General features: G+C 39.0%; 1 pseudogene across 1 annotated transcript in view; it reads right to left on the bottom strand.

Annotated features, from left to right (window-relative positions):
• Positions 1 to 2,078: 2,078 nt before the first annotated feature.
• The window catches only part of LOC309415144 (complement component C7-like), an 83,879-nt pseudogene continuing 76,347 nt past the window's right edge, over positions 2,079 to 9,610 (bottom strand). Inside the window, exons 10-19 of the transcript in view lie at positions 9,081 to 9,223; positions 8,135 to 8,274; positions 7,163 to 7,301; positions 6,098 to 6,238; positions 5,334 to 5,576; positions 4,562 to 4,673; positions 3,975 to 4,137; positions 3,266 to 3,494; positions 2,520 to 2,698; positions 2,079 to 2,146 (exon numbers count right to left, since the gene is read on the bottom strand). The product of the transcript in view is annotated as a complement component C7-like (transcript). The remainder of the gene's footprint in view (positions 2,147 to 2,519; positions 2,699 to 3,265; positions 3,495 to 3,974; positions 4,138 to 4,561; positions 4,674 to 5,333; positions 5,577 to 6,097; positions 6,239 to 7,162; positions 7,302 to 8,134; positions 8,275 to 9,080; positions 9,224 to 9,610) is intronic.

The following is a 9,610-nucleotide window of genomic DNA, read 5'->3' as shown; positions in this document are numbered from 1 at the left end:
CAAAGCCCTATGTAGAAAGGTGAACCTGAATATCTTTATGCACTGATGGTAACAAAAACTCCAAGTTGTATCATGTAGTCCTTAATCTGCATGTATTGGGTTTGTGTGGCAAGGTTTTGGTAGCAGGGGAGCTACAGGGGTGGCTTCTGTGACAAGATGCTAGAAGTTTCCCCTATGTTTGATAGAGCTGGTGCCAGCCAGCTCCAGGATGGACCTGCTGTTGGCCAAGGCTGAGCCAATCAGTGATGGTGGTAGCGCTTCTGGGATAACATATTTAAGAAGGAGAGGAGAACCTCCTGCACAACAGCAGCTGGAGAGAGGAGTGAGAATATATGAGAGAAACAACTCTGCAGACACCAAGGTCAATGAAGAAGGAGAGGGAGGAGGTGCTCCAGGTGCTGGAGCAGAGATTCCCCTACAGCCTGTGGTGAAGACCATGGTGGGATGGGGAGAGAATTGGAAGGGTAAAAGTGAGAAAACTCATGGGTTGGGATAAGGACAGTTTAATAGAGAAAGCAAAAGCTGCACATGCAAGCAATTCAAAACAAGGAATTCATTCACCGCTTCCCAGCAGGAGGCAGGTGTTCAGCCATTTCCAGGAAAGCAGGGCTCTGTCATGTGTAATGGTGACTGAGGAAGACAAAATGCTATAACTCCAAATTTCCCCCCTTCCTTCTTCCCCCAGCTCTTTATTGTTGAGCATGACATCTGGTATGGAGTATTCCTTTGGTCAGTTGGGGTCAGCTGTCACAACTTCTTGTGCACCCCCAGCCTACTTGCTGGTGGGGTGGTGTGAGAAGCAGAAAAGGCCTTGACTCTGTGTAAGCACTGCTCAGCAATAATGAAAACATTCCTGTATTATCAACACTGTTTCTGGCACAAATCCAAAACATAGCCCCATACTAGCTACTATGAAGAAATTTAACTCTATCTCAGCTAAAACCAGCGCAGGGACATTTGAGATAGCCACAGTGGCTTACAGTGAATCAGTGGCTTACAGAAAGCAGTCGCATATCTTCTCTTAAATTCCTTAACAAATTGAATGGTAAGATTAGCTGATTTTCCTGTAGAAATGTAGCGCAGGATATAAACACATCACACCACCCAAACATATATGCAGTGCCAAGGACAGAGTGACAATATCTTTTCCTATTGCCTGCAGGGCTGGCCCTAGCTTGAAGAGGGCTTCTCTGTTCTTAGGACCTGTGCTTCTGTTGACGGTTCATGCTAGAGAGTAATATCCTAATAGAGACAGGTCATACATGCAGGACCCTGGGAGACTGTGTACTGATACACAAAGAGATGGCATTCAAGCAGTGTGACTAGTGTTTGTGGGTAGTCAGTCCTGGTTGGAAGGAGGAAAAGATGGTGTTGAACTACAGGTCTGCAAATTCCCATGTCTATCTGATCACACTTAAAGTTGACTCACAAATAAACCTTGCAGGGAAAAAAAAGAAACCTTAATGGTTAATGACTGGGTTGGAGGAAAAAGAATGAAGTGGGGAGATCATCCAAGATGTAAAGTGATCCTTGGAGTTATGCTCTTATGACAAGGAGATTATTTGAGAACTTTGTGGTTGCCTGGTGCTGCCCACTAGACCTTTTACACAGTTTTCTTTAGATATAGACTTATCCCCACGGTTCTTGGATATAACTACAGGACTGAATTAAGGAGCAAAGTTTGTTTCCACAGGAAGTTATTTAGACCTGATTGTCTAGGGAACTGGGAAATGCAGGTGTGTATTCCCCCCCCCATTGTTGGAAAGGAGAAAATTTTTAATATGTGTATAGGGTAAACGGCAAGTAGATTTCTTTTCTCTGTAGGTACCATGGTCCAGAAAAGCAAAGATTTTGTTCTGGTTTTGGGGTCAGGCTTTTTTGGTTTTCTTTTATTTTTAGTAAGAAGTCTTGGCTAATGTCATGTAAACTTCAGCCAGGAACAGTGCTGAGAAAGCTGCTACACAGTAGCTCTGATACTAAGCTTACCAAGATAAATACAAATTTTCAAGTGAATCTCTGTATTAACTGCAAGTAGGGATAGGACAGATAATAGAGTAACAGAAATAACTTGAACAAATTCATTTTCCAAGAGGTGAACAGAATTCTGTAAGTTATGGATACATCAAAACAGTGTGGTTCAATCAAGCTATAAAGCAAACAAAAGTATGTTTTAGTTTCAATTTAGTCTCCCTTCCTTTCAAAATTCTACACTTCTCAGTGAAGCACATTTTCAAGCCTATTGTGTGTCCTGTTTACATCATGATTATACTTAAATCAGGCACTGCCAGGCTATCTGAGAGAGTACTAAATAGAATGGTGTCAAGTTCACTGGCTTTTACCCCATTTTCTAGTTTTATCTTGTAACAGATTCACAGCTTCTGAATTTCATTTTGTTTCAACTTAAATATGAAAGCTCAGTAAGTGACCTTCTCCCTGAATTCAATAGCTTATGCATCCTTCTGAAATAAATTTTTTAAATCTTCCCATATTCGCGCTCCAAATGTTTCTTTTCTGCTTCCCCAAAATGCTGCAATTCTTCATCTTCACATGGTCTGCTTTCACGCTGCTCTCCTAATGCAGGCCTTCTCACTGCCATGCAGGGAGAGGTTGTTGCAGGTTCAATTCCTTGATTTCCTTCCCCCTGAACAAGGGCTCCAGGAAGACCAGCAGCTCCAGTGTTCAACACCACCGATGTAACATTTGAGAATATTTCACATTAAACCATTCTGTAAGTTGTTGTCCTTAAAAAAAAACCACGGTGGTATGTGCTGTTTAAAGCTAGTGAATATCCAAACTGTGCCCTTGCAGAGAATTCCAGATTGCAATCATCTAATCTTTCACAAACTCACCTTTTACGTAAGTATAATTCCATGGAGTCTACGTGTTATCAGAGTCTAAGAGAACATAAAAGTAGCTATCAGTTATAACCAATAAAAATAAAAAGCAAAAATTGTTGAAGTTATTGATACTTATTCAGTATATATATTTATTTATAAAAGGTTGCATTTTGAGTGGTATTATGGTCCACTGCATTTAACAATAATAATAAAACCAAGTTTTTTTGTTAAGTACTGTTTGGACATGTTAAGCAAAGACTCGGGCTCAGCAAGAAGACCCTCCCTGTGCTGTATGTCTGCAGTGATATCTGACCCAAGCAGCCACTGCACATCAGTCACTCATTCAATTTGTGCAGTGGGACAGACTCTGGAAGCAGGAGAGCACGCTTTTGCCACTTTAAATTCTCATGGGTTTAAAGAGTGCTGATCTGGCTGATCTTGCATGAGAGTTCCCAGCTCACAAGCTGCTCCAAAGGTACAAGGCTTGCAGTAACACATGCAGTAAGTTCCTTCCATGGCCACCTCACCATCATTCTGGCAAGGGTGACATTTGCAGGGATCATTTTTAGCCATATATTCTTCAATGGCTTGTTTTAGGTAATGCTTTTTGACTGAGGAGCAGGGCACTTCCTTTACCAGCTCATATAATGGTGTTGGCTACACACAGTAGAGAAACATTTATATTAAATAGTTATAGTGGGGATATAAGAGTTTATGAGCACATTTTGTCACGTAAAATAATTTGTGATGTATGCTCCTGAACATGGGAGTTGAAAGATGCTTCAATTTGCTAGCTAACTAGATAAGGTCTTATGTTAGTATTTAATATTAGCCTTTTTCTGAAAAGTCAGCTGTGCTTAACAGCATCCCTTAAAGTTAGTGGTTGCTTAGTCACGTTTAAACATATTTGAGATATGAGATTATGGTTATCCTGCCAAAGGACCTAGATTTGTGATGCTGATCATGTTAGCTTCATGGGATTTTCTTCCTGTGAATTTTTCTTTACTTTTTTATTAAGCAATCTGAAAACAAAATGATTGCAGACTACAGCCTGATTAATCACCAGCTATATCTTAATCATTTCTCCCCTTGAGGTAATCCCATCTGCTCATCTCTGCTTCAGGAAAATAGCCTTACTTTTTGTTTAATTCCTCTCAGATAGTCTGACACTGATCTGGCCCAAAAGGAGTATCTCCGTTCCCAGCAGGATTATTCAGCTCTAGATAACTAAGGCCAGAAACAGCACCTGGGCTTCCTCCTTCTATGTAGGAGACTCCTTTAATCTTACTACCACTGCTTCCTGTAGATTCAGGATAGGAAATACAGAAAATACCACCATTGCTATATTTACAAATGGAAATAGAAACAATACATGCAAAACCTATATACTAGCAAGTAGTGAAAAGACTCATCTATGCAGATCAACCACCTGTGCCTGAATCAAGAGCTCCTACATGGATATCACATAAGAAGTATCTGGTATTGCAGATGTCTTGGCAGCTCTGACTTAGGGTGTCCAGAAAAGTACTAGTTACTGGGAAAGCATTAGCAATGACTGATGGGTGTTGGAGAGCCTTTTAAACCAGACACTTGGTGTCTGGGTTCAATGTGTTAAGATAGAGTTCAACAAAGCTATCAACACCTGCTACCCATTTTGACAGCTATTTAGGAGGAGATGAAAGCTGGAGACATGACAACTGTACGAGTCACTGTTGAACATTTACCTGTAGAAATCTGTAGCAGTTCATCTAGTTTGGAGCACTTTATTTTCTTCTTTTTCACAATGAATGTGTTCCAGCCTGATGTGCTGCGCTGATATGTCTGTTATGCTCATACCTGCAGATAATCCATTAACAATGCTGTACAAGGAAAGTGTGTTGGCTTTATTTCCGAGTTTCCCATTGACTTGAAATGTGTTTTAGAAAGAAAAGAACTACCAGGTATCATGCTTAAATTAGAAGGTAACTAACTAGCATGCCCTGTGGGAAGGTCCACGCATTGCTAAAGTCTATGGATGGAGGCTGAGAGATGGGAGGCGTATCTGGAAAAAGTTTATTATTTCTTTCATCTCTTCAGTCCCTAATCCTACAGCACTGCTCCCCGCTGAGTGCCATCATATTTGTCACTCTGGTGTTTGCTCTGTTTGTAATTTATTCTGCTGTACACAGTCTTACCCAACCTCCATCTCCAAGTAACTTTTAAGCTTTAACATTATTTGAGATTCAGATTGTCACTAGAATTCAATTTTAGCCTGATGAGGTCCTGAACCAACTATCAAATCTACCCAGAATACTGCAGGTCACAAATGTGGATCTGGAACTAAATGTTGTGGTTTGGGCACTTTTTCTAAACTTCTTTCTTTTGCCTGTGAAAAGTGTGTGGTGACTAGTAGAAGTCTGTTATTTGATTTTAGATATTAGCTGGGAGAACATGCAAAGAAATTTTTATTCTTATTTATTCACTTTGTTTCTTGTAAAAAATACTCTAGTACTCTACCTTCTGCTTTCATTTTGTCAGTATTCATATGAAAAATAACTTTGTAATGTCCTCCTAGAGATCATTGTGTAAGAAATGAGTCCCAAAATGTTCAATAAGTCTTTGGTAGGTGTTGTACTCATAGATGACTGGAAGGTTGTCGAGTTCCTTCCAGAAGGGCTCTGCAAGAGTGAGAAAGTCTGGGTGGTTGTTAATAAACTGAGCAACTTCTACACTGTTCTCAACAACCATCAGCTGCTGACTCTGGGGGAAGGAAAATAAATCAATCATGCTCCATTTTGCTAATGGGGTGGTCCCTGCTAGCCAGATGATGTGCATATTATATTGGCTACTAACCAACAGCTTTACAGAGCTGTTAGATGTGTCTAAGCAACTCTGTGAATGCAAAAAGAATATCCTGAAGCTAGGAAATATCTTTTAGACCTTCCTTTATAATTGCTGTATCATCTTTCTTTTCATCCTGTGTACCTGAAAACTAGCATAAAGACAAATAAGAAATGAAAATATCACTCTCCAAAGCTAATGGTGGTTTCCAACACCAGCAGCCTGGCAGTAGCATGTTAACAAGCTTTGTTTGAAAGCAAATAGGAGGCACTAGAGAGGTTTTCTTTGCACCTTGATTTCTCTAGAGGAGCCTTTCTTTGTAAGGGGCTCTAGCCATTTTGAGGATGCTGCTGAATTATAAAATCCTATATGCCTATACAATAATGGTCAGCTCAACCTCTCAAGGTTACTTTTGAACTTTGTTATGCTAAGTCTCTACCCTTTTGACTGTGTTGCAGAATTTTATTCTGTGAAAAACTGTGTCCACTGTTTGATTTTTCATACCTCTCTGTGTGTTTCATATAAGACTAGCTACAACTAGCTATGAAAAACTCATAACTGAAATAATTCTGAATTTTAACCTAGAAGATGAAAGATAGAATTCTGTATAAAGAACTTCATGAAGGATGTTAAAAATGATAAGTTAGAGTGGAGCAAGTCCTTCCTGATGCAAAAAATCTGATGGTTTTTTCAGGCTGAATCCATTTCAGATTTCACAAAAAGTAGTGAACACTATTGAAAAAGTATTACATATATATTTGTATTTTAAGTATTTATGTTATGAAGTAAAGTACATTAAGGATTGCTTGGCATGCTATTGATAAGTATGAGACAAACCAAATCTTTGAGATAATGACTTGAAATAAAAGCATATCTCTGGAAGATCTCCACAAAGCACCCCAAAGCTTTGTGCACATAACATTTCTGAGGGTGATTCAGGCTGCTACTTATACTAAGGAGATGGCTTTACATTCAGTCTGTGAGGGAATTAGAAATCACATCCAAGTAATTCTAATTTTTTTCCTTTTGTTTTAGCAAGATATACACCAGTTTGTATTTCAAAATCAGCTTATGTATGCACTTTTCTAATAACTATATATCCTAATTTATTTATTTTAGCTTGACATGAGCTGACACAACTTTAACACAGCATCTGGTGGTATACAGCCCTCAACGCTGCAGTGGCACTGAAGCTTTTTGCTATTGACGGTGTTGTTTGCTTGATACAAGCTCTGGGCAGAAGATAGCTGTGTTCAGTGGCATGGGATCCTTCTCTGCATTTAAATCTGCGAGAGATGAAGAGCAACCAGTTAGCAGTGTCCCCACTCCTACAGGCGCAGCTGGTGGAGGAGCTGTGAGTGGAACTAGCAACTGCAGAGAGGGAACAGGCATCATTCAGCTGCGTTTAGGGAAACCTACCTGCCAAGAGACCCTACAAGCTTTGCATCATTCTCACAGTTTTAATAATGACTCTAAATATAAAGCTGTGCTTAATGGAAACATACCTGGGAAGTATAAGCAAGAATGCTTTCACTCAGCCTGTAGTATTCTCTCCCATCACCGCTAAAGACCTTTCTGCATTGTCCTCCAAAGATTTTTGTATGAATGACTCTTCCCCTAGTCTTGTCAGTAATGACATCATAGCTATGAGAAGAAAAACATGAAAAATCATTAAGACAGAGAGGTAGCAAAGTCTTTTACGGGAGGTGAAAATTACAGAGCCATTATAACTGAATGCTGTATCTGCAGATTAAGATCATAAGCTGATTTACCCAAGAAAAGGGGATATTGACTGATAGACTTCTATACCTGCAGAACTGCAATGTGCATAGCATGTTACAATATGAAAAGCAAAATGTTGCTCTTGGTTTGTCAACAAAAATGAACACATATCAAAATCTGTTTACATTAAGGCATCCATATCTATCATAACTGATTTAATTAAGTTTTATTGTTCCAGCAATTGATGCAATACAGAAACAACAGGGCATCCATTCCAAAATGTTTTTGTATTATATCTGAATTATATCACATACCAAGTAATATAACTACACTAAAGAAACTTAAGATAATTATTTTCTAGGTTGCAGATGGAATGTATAAACAGAAATTCATATGGATCCACAGTACTAAATGCAACAGCAATGAACAAAAAGAATGAGCATTGCTGGATCATTTTTTCCATGCTGATGATTATGTGTTATTGGTTTACACTTTATTTCACATCTTAAAAAATGTTTGTAAACAGAAGGAAAGAAAGATAAAAAGCTTTATTCTGTGCTTCAAATCAAAGAGCCTGTACATCCTGGATGCACTGAGCCACTGGCATGATGGAGGTAGTTGTACTGAACACTTTTGCATATGGGACGTTTTACCATAGGCCCAGGAAGTCTATCTGTACAGCCAGAGCTTGTAAATACAACAAAAACAAAATTGCATTTGGCACCAGTACTACTGACCCCAACACAGAACATTACCCTGTTCCTATAATTTCTGAATTTGGAGGTGTTTTATCAATGTCACATACAGTCATCTTCACACAGATCTTCATCTGCACTATCATCTTCCTCACAGTCCTGATCGCCGTTGCACGGAAGAGATCTGCTAATGCACTGACCTAAATCAGAACAAAAATGCATGGGGAAAGGAGAAATATTTGTTTGAAAATAGATCACCTAAAATCAAAGCAAGTGTCTGATTTATCTACTACATTAATTAGCTTATTCACTCCCACAGTGAGTGGGAGCCCAGGAGGGCTTGTGAAACAACAGTAAATGTAGACATAAAGAAATAGTGTGTAGTACACTTGAGGGAACCACAACCATTTAAGGCTTAAGATATATTAATAAAACAGTTGACCAATTTATTTCCCGAGCTTTCATCCTTTGACCCTGTCACTTGTGATTAACTGTGAATATCTCTCTGGTAGCACCAAAACATGTTTATCATATTCCTCTGTGAAAAATGTTTACCTACTGAGGTAATGTGCTTTTTTTGTGAAGGTAATCGATGCTGCTTGGATACTAGCACTGTTTTAGGGAGTCTTAGTTTCCATGACCCAGGTGGTTTCCAAGATATTTGGATATAGCCTAGAACAGCCTCGAACAATCACATCTAAGGTTACATTCCTTAATTACCTTCTCGTAATAAATAAAACTGTACTCTGGGGCAAATTAGTAAAGCAGAATGACTTAGAGAGGCTCACAGGGCTACAGCATATTTTCTGCAAAGCTTTGCAACACCCCAGATGAAATTAAAAACATGCAGTCGAGGCCGAAAAAAGGGAAACATCCTGCTAAATAAAATTTATCTGTAGGTCAAGGGTTCTGCAAAGCCATTGCCCATTTACTAAAGTTCAAAGATAACAAGGTTATCTTCTTAACTTTATGACCAGAAAATGGTGAAAAAGATCTTGGATGGTACCTGAGAAACACCTGAACTGATCACCACAGCCATCCTCTGTTGGGCATCCCCCTTGTGGGGGTGCACGGTCTTGTTTCAAAGGCATCCCAAGAGTAGGGGTTTCCCCCATTCTGGCTATAAACTGCTACTGTCCATCTCCGAATCTGAATGCAAATCAAGGGAGATCTTAGAAAATCTAAATGCAAAGCAGAAATAGCTTACTAAGTGTCAAGACAACGCTACCACTCTACTGCTGTAAGGAAATGAGTCATTCACTATTTTTTTTCTGAGAACAACCACACTTTGTATTACCACAGTATGGTAACAAACTCTCAAGTTAGTTAATGGAAAGACAACTATTTTATCTATAAGGTCTTTAGACTGAGACATAAGCTTGGCTGGTTTGTTCAAAAATCTAATACGTGACTGAAACGAAGAGAAAGTTTCAGTTTTGTTTTACATTTTTAATAGGACCAATCATGCCTGATATGAATTTGCTAAAAAGTTCTTCAAAGTAAACAATGCCATTAAGGAAGACGATAAAATCTAAC

This window comes from Phaethon aethereus, assembly GCF_964289735.1.
Source record: "Phaethon aethereus genome assembly, chromosome: W".
Taxonomy (NCBI): Eukaryota; Metazoa; Chordata; class Aves; order Phaethontiformes; family Phaethontidae; genus Phaethon; species Phaethon aethereus.
This window is presented reverse-complemented; position numbering and strand designations above follow the sequence as displayed.